The following is a 7,558-nucleotide window of genomic DNA, read 5'->3' on the forward strand; positions in this document are numbered from 1 at the left end:
GGGACTGCGCATGGGTATAAACGAGCTCGTTGGAAAGTGTTTGATTTAGACATCACTTTCCTTGAAGTGGTTTTCACAAACGCGAGATGAATCACGTAGTACAACACCACAGCTTTCTTCCCATCGCTGTCGTCTTAATTCGCAACTAGGTGGTTTAAAACATCGCACTATTTTTGTGTCCTGACTTTTATTGCATACAGCGCACCGTTCAAACGTTTTGCTCCGTTTCATCTTGGTTTCCTTACATTAAATATTTAAGCAAAGTCGAACGTATTTACTTATTACCAAACTTAAATGTACTTACTTGCTCTTCTCAGCGGTTTATCTCGTAACAATTTCCCGTTTATTAAGAAAATTTGTTGCTTGAAAAATTTGTGTGTATTTTTTTTTTTAATTCAAATTTGAAAAAAAAACACATTTTCAAATGGGTTAACAATTCATTTCAATTTGACATTATAGCCTGCTTCTTATGAGAGCAATGTCAAAATCAATCACACTTTGTTGAATAAATTTTGGTCCCAACTAGCCTCATATGGGTAATAATGGAGGTCAATTAGTCTCGACTCATCCCTTATGGGTATAATTGGAGATCAATTAGTCCCCAACTCATCTCTAACGGGTACTATTAATGATATGTACGCACTTAGTCAATGAAATTTCATGTGCGGCGTTGGCACACAGAGAGAGTATTTTATACCCGTTTGGGTATAAAGGTGAACAATTAGTCTCTTCATAGGACATGCTCGAACAAAAGCGATCAGTTCATTCCATATAAAGAGATCAAAAGTGGTATTAGTCGCATGCTCCTTTGCGATTGCTCCCGGAGTCATCCCGGATTAGTCCCATTTTTCGCAGGGTATAGATACACACATTTATACATACATATGAATGTGTGCATGGATATGAAATGCAGACCTTCCCCGTAGCGAATGTCATGCATTCGTCACTTAAGACTCGTGTACGGAAAAGTTACGTCTTAAATGACTTTGGGCTCCGTTTGTATGGAAGTCGTTCATGACTTTTTCATATAAATGGTAATTTCGTCGTTGATGTCATCTGCATGATTTGGTCATGCGGTGATCATTAATGACATTGAAGCGACAGTATCTTGCACAGTGTTGCCGGGAATCATTTTTAGTGGTAGCCAAATTCCTTTAAAAAAAGGGCTAAAAAAGAGCTAAAATAAGTCGTTGTGGCTAAAAATGGTAGGTAAAATTTTTTACTTACATATACATATATAAGCATACACGCAAACATTATCAATAAGCAATGGTATAGAAAAACAATGAACTCTGGAAAAAAAGCAAATATTTTTCCAACCAACAACCGTTTTGTATTTAAGGGAAAATATACGACACCAGCTTGCTGGCTCCATCAAGTTATTTTACCATCAGGCTCGAAGCATATATCTTACCAGCATGCTGCTACAATATTCATTTCTTTACAAATGAGGTCGAGGAAAGATCGAAATGATTAGAGCCGAAATTTCATACTTTTTTACCGTTTTGTTAAACATTGTTTTTGTTTTTTTTGATTCACAACTGCAATATCGGGAACTTAATCCTCCACATATACGGCTTTGACTCATATAGTGCAAGAAATGTCCGCCAAAATACTTTTTACTTAGAAAATTTAGCTATCAATCATTGATGGGCCATTTAACAAATTAAGCATATTAAGGGCCGTAAACTTATCTATTTTAAACTATAGTTAAATCGTTAATAAATAAGTTAACAGCCCTAACACTTTTACAGTATGTACATATGTATGAAAACGTAAGGTACATACAATACATATATGTATATTAGACTGTCCCAAAAAACCAACATTGGTGTTATCTAAAAAATATCCGAATAAAATTTTGTGCAATTCTAACCACGGCAACTCGTGCCGACTTGCAGTCAAAGTTATCAGAATAAGCTTGTTGCAGTTCGCGTGTTTTGTTAATTTACTCATTTTACTTCTTTATAAGATGGTATTACTATACTCCCTACAATATTAGGACATAATATTTAGTAAGTCTACGTTTTTGGTTTTTTACTTGGTAGTCAGGATTTTTTCCAAAGGACCATAAATTATAATATATTTCCAAAAGTTTACACTAAATATGGAGATATGGGTATCAAATGAAAGAAGAATTCGAAAAAAGATTAACTATAACTTTTGTTTTCAATTATCATTTTGGAAAATGTCAAAAATGTCCTTAAAAATTTTATTCTTCAAGATTTTTAATTTTGAATGAGTTATAAAGAATTTTAGTTTAATTTAAATATTATTAATATATATAAGGATACTAAAAGATAAAAATTTCAAAGGATATTTTTCAAATTTTGTAATTAATACTGCCACATTTATTCTTTAATCAACCCGAGAGGACATGTCAAACACTAAAACACCTTCTGTTTATTTAATATTATTAAATGCATTTTCTTAAAGAAGGTAAAGAATTTGTTAAAAAACTTGAATACACAAATTTAATTAAAAAATGGTCTAAAATTGCAAATTTTCAGGACATGAAAAAAATTATTCGACTAAAAAACATAAAGTTTTGCAGCCTTTTAATACACCCCTTCAAATATACTATGCTTTTTCATTAACTACATTAATTTTTGCTGAGCTCCTAAGTTTTGCTAATTCCAAATATACATATGTATCTTTTCTAGTAGAAAAATTTGTGTATCTCCTGAAAACGTGCAATTCTGAACATTTTTTAATTGGTGTGACAGGGCGTATGATGAATACAAAATTATTAAATTCAACTTTTCTACTACATTCCTTTTTCTTAAAAAAAATGCCTTACAAAATATTAAATAAACCAAATCATATGCTTTCTTATTTTATATGTCCCTTCAGGCTGTTCAACTGTTGTAAATCAGTACGAAATTATGTTTAGTTAAATTTTTTTTATGTCATACGGAAACGATTTATTTTGATTATTAAATATATGAAAGGTATTTTTTTAAATGAGGAAACCATATCGCTAGCTTAGAGTGAAAAGTTGCTAAGTCCGCTTTTTATGAAAACTCATATTTTGATACATTACATTGTATTAAACCACAAGCGTTTATGCAATATTTCGGAGCAGAAATATTTGCGGAAGTGCGTAGTTGCGAAAGAACGGCCAGAAAATTTGTTATGTGTAGAAAGTGTTTATTAGCTGGTGACTTATGTACGGCGTGCAAGTGTACAGAAGTCGAGGCGTCATGCATTCGTTTCGGTATGACGAAACGATTACTCTACTTTGATTATTCGCGTAATGTGCCGAGTGCCTAAGTAATACATACATCCATACATATTCTTATTTTATTTACGTGTGTATATTTTTAGTTTCTTACTAATATCCTTATAATGGCGAATCGAAACATTTAAAAGAAATAAAAAATGTATATGTATTATTTTTTCTGCTTTTGTTTACTCTCAGTTTTCAAAATACGCCCACTTTTCTCATTGGTCAATCTTATCCCCACTAAGATCCATTTATTAGATATAAAAAATAAACGCAATCATTATAATAAAATAACATGCAGATACACCATTGTACTGAAAAGTGTACGCTTGGAATAAAATAAAAAAAGTACTAAAATTAATACGTTGATACTGAACGTTTTAAACATCGTCAAGGGTTAAAACACGTTTCCAGTGGGTTTCTGGGGTTGCTGATTTCGAATCTGATGTCAGATTTTCAAAATTCAAAATGGCGGTTAAGAGTTTCAAACAAATCCAATCATTCTTTCTAAGTTGGTCGCCATTTTAGATCCACCATTTTGAATTTTGAAAATCTGACATCAGATTCGTAATCAGCAACCCCAGAAACCCACTGGAAACGTGTTTTAACCCTTGACGATGTTTAAAACGTTCAGTATCAACATATTAATTTTAGTACTTTTTTTAATTTGATCGCCATATTGGCTCCGCCATTTTGAATTTTAAAAAATTGACTTCAGATTTGTAATCGGCGACCCCAAAAACTCTCTAGTGCCAGGTTTCAAACGAACCCAATCATTTTTTAAAAAAATTGAACGCCATTTTGGATCCGCCATTTTGAATTTCGAAAAAATGACTTCAGGTTCCTAATTAGCAACCCCCGAAACCCCCTGGTAACAAGTTCCAACCCATAACAATGAGTAAATCGTTCAGTATCAACGTTTTTATTTGACTACTGTCTTTTCTAGACCCATTCTAATTGCCCAAGACAGGTGTGTAATTAAGGGAAAGTTCTCCAATTAAACAAGAGTAATTATATGTAAAAACCACATTTTTAGCTGCATTTTAACATGTCAAGAAAATAAAAAAATTTATAACATCAGCGTTTTTATAAAAAACAGACCAGCGCGACCTCTAAGAAAACTTTTCTTTCAAAATAAAAAAATACGTGTCTCTTTTTTTATCACAAGTAACAATATTCTGATGTAGCGTTTATGAATTTCCAAAAAGAGTGTTTTTATGAACCACTCTAATACATACATACATATATGCTACCACCATAATTCATATATTTGTGCATATTCCTATACTGAGGGAAAAAAATATTAAAATCAAATAGAATCGTAATTGATCTTACTATAAACGTCAACGAAAGTACTGTATATTGGTAAAAATTCAATTCACTTACGCGCATATTAAAATGATCGCGTTCGTACTGAAAAAGCATCCGTGAAGTGAATAATCAGACAAAAACTAAAAAAAAAATTTAATTTGCATGTTGCTGCCTGCAATGGAATTCGAACCCGACCATCTCCGGATATCAACAACTTGTGGCAAGCATCTTTGCACACTCAGCTACACCCAGACATATACATTTGCTTTCAAATGTTGAATATCCGTCAACACTACAGCACGCGATTTGTACCCAACAAGCAAAATAAACTTAAAGAAAGTTATTATCAAGTTTTCAATTATAAACATTCAGCTTACAAAACGTTGATTTTTTGTTTATAAAACGCTTGAAAGTAAGCGTAATATAATCGAAAAGGAACATTGGTTATAAGCGTAGAAATATAAACTTGTAATAAATGTTCAAAAGAAAGCTTTTTATAAGCGTAAAAGTGCAAACTTATAATAAAGATTCAAAAAAAGTTGTTTATAAGCGTATGAATATAAACTTACTAAAAATGTTCAAAAGAAAGCTTTTTATAAACATTTTTATAACCCTTTATTTAAAGATATTTCATTAAAAACTCATACATAGATTGCTTAACATCTAGAAACTAACTCATCATTTGAAGACTCGAATGCTCCACCGATTAGCGCAGCGGGTCCTGGATTGGATTTTTTTTTACCGCATAGGTTTTATTTAATTTTTTCTTTTAATAATATATGTTAAAAAACGTAAACACGTCACTTACGATTGAAAAATGTTATATTTACTACTTCATGTCGTTGGCATTTGCATTTCATTTATAAGTTTAAGTTATTTATAAACATTCGCTCTCAAAACTTATTAAAGGTTTATTTGAAAAAAACTTTTAATAAGCTTAATATTAAAAATGCTCATTTAACGCTTATTATAGCAAACTTGCTTTAAGTTATTTTTAAAAACATTTACTGAAATGCCTTTTGGGTACGGATAAACATATATGTACTATGTATGTATGTGTGTGTTGTCACCGCCCTCAGAGCGGCGCTCTGCAATGTTTGGGGTGCGTATGTACACTTACATATACATACTCAGATGTGAACAGTCAAATACGTGCGTAATAAATTTTGTATGAAAATATGATTTTTAAATACCCTGCAAAAAATTGGACTAATCCGGGATGACTCCGGGAGCAATCGCAAAGGAGCATGCGACTAATACCACTTTTGATCTCTTTATATGGAATGAACTGTTCGCTTTTGTTCGAGCATGTCCTATGAAGAGACTAATTGTTCACCTTTATACCCGAATGGGTATAAAAAGCGACTAGTCACTTTTAAAAAATAAAAATAAAAATTTGCGCCAGCTGAGATTCGAACTGGGGTGTTCAGTTTTGTTAGGCGGATACTCTCTCTGTGTGCCAACGCCGCACATGAAATTTCATTGACTAAGTGCGTACATATCATTAAATCGTTAATAGTACCCGTGATAGATGAGTTGGGGACTAATTGATCTCCAATTATACCCATAAGGCATGAGTCGAGACTAATTGACCTCCATTAGTACCCGTATGAGACTAGTTGCGACTAATTAATGCCCAATTGTACCCGATTGAGAGTAATATCGGAATACTCTCTTTAGAGATTAGTCGCACAATTTGTTGCAGGGTACGAACATTTTTAAACGATAATCAAATATAAAGTATTCATTTTTACTATGCATTATTTCCCTCAGTGTACATTCCTTCCAACCGAAAAGCATTTGCTTACATATGCATATGTACATATGTATGTATGCTGTATGCATAACAAAATGCATACCCAAACCAAACGCGAAAAATATCTCCCATACAACGTCGTTGAAAATTTTTCGCGATAAGTTTATCGCGATAATTTGTTGTGAGTGATCGCGAATGGATTATTTGCATCGTTTTTCTCATTTATGAGAGGCCGAAATCGGCAAGGCTTGGACTTCTCATATTCTTTGCTTTTTTCGATCGCGAATGAAAAGCGACGGAAATTTTTTGTCGATCGCTTTACGAATGTGAGAGATGATAAATTTGTTTGCATTTTTCACTCGCGATAAAAGAATGCAAAAATTGATTCGGAATATTATCGATCGCGAACGTGAAAGAATGTGAGTGAGAATTTCCGAACCCTGCTTTCAACTTTGTTTTGACCATGCGCACCTAAATTTTTGTATACATTTCGTATCTTTTACTATCTAACTGATCTCTATATAAATGACTTCCCCCGTTTCATGCTCTTTCTTAGTGATTACAACAAACACACACATTGTTACTGTTATTACATTTTATCGCTTTTAACTTAGTTCTAAGTATTGCGAATTCGTATATAAAGCTATCCTCCTAATTATATTGTAACCTAAACGTACCTATTTTTAATAAAATTAGCTGGGGAAAGACTCTATAAAAAAATTGGATACTTATGGGTTAAAATATGGCCATCAATGTGTTAAGTAAAATTTGTAAATGGGTTAAATTATTCATAATTTGCATAATAATAAAATCAAATTAACTTAACATACCATAAATTAACTTAACTAAACATAACATTACAAAAAACTGGGTCACCAATGGGTTAATGCATGATCAGTAATGGGTTAAGACGTCAAATGTTTACTCTTAAAAAGTTGTTCAAGCGAGTCTAATGGAAAGTAAATGATTTCAGAATTTTGAGCACCCGCTTATATGGGGCGGCCCCAATCTGCGCTGGTAAGTTATAAGTTAGCTACAAACTAGCCCCGTTTCCTGCATGGTATGTACATGTATGCATATGTACGAACAAACATTTCCTTACGCTACGAGATTCGCTACGATGATTCGCGTGAGGTATAAGTACGGTGGCCATCCATCCTGGATTATACGGGACAGGAAAAATGATGTTACAACTGAATATTTATGTGCTGTTTTCACAAAAATCGAATCGAAAAATATATGCCAAATAAAGATGCTGCTTCAGG

Source organism: Rhagoletis pomonella, unplaced genomic scaffold (genome assembly GCF_013731165.1).
Source record: "Rhagoletis pomonella isolate Grant_MI unplaced genomic scaffold, Rhpom_1.0 Rhpom_scaffold_00504, whole genome shotgun sequence".
In the NCBI taxonomy this organism is placed as follows: Eukaryota; Metazoa; Arthropoda; class Insecta; order Diptera; family Tephritidae; genus Rhagoletis; species Rhagoletis pomonella.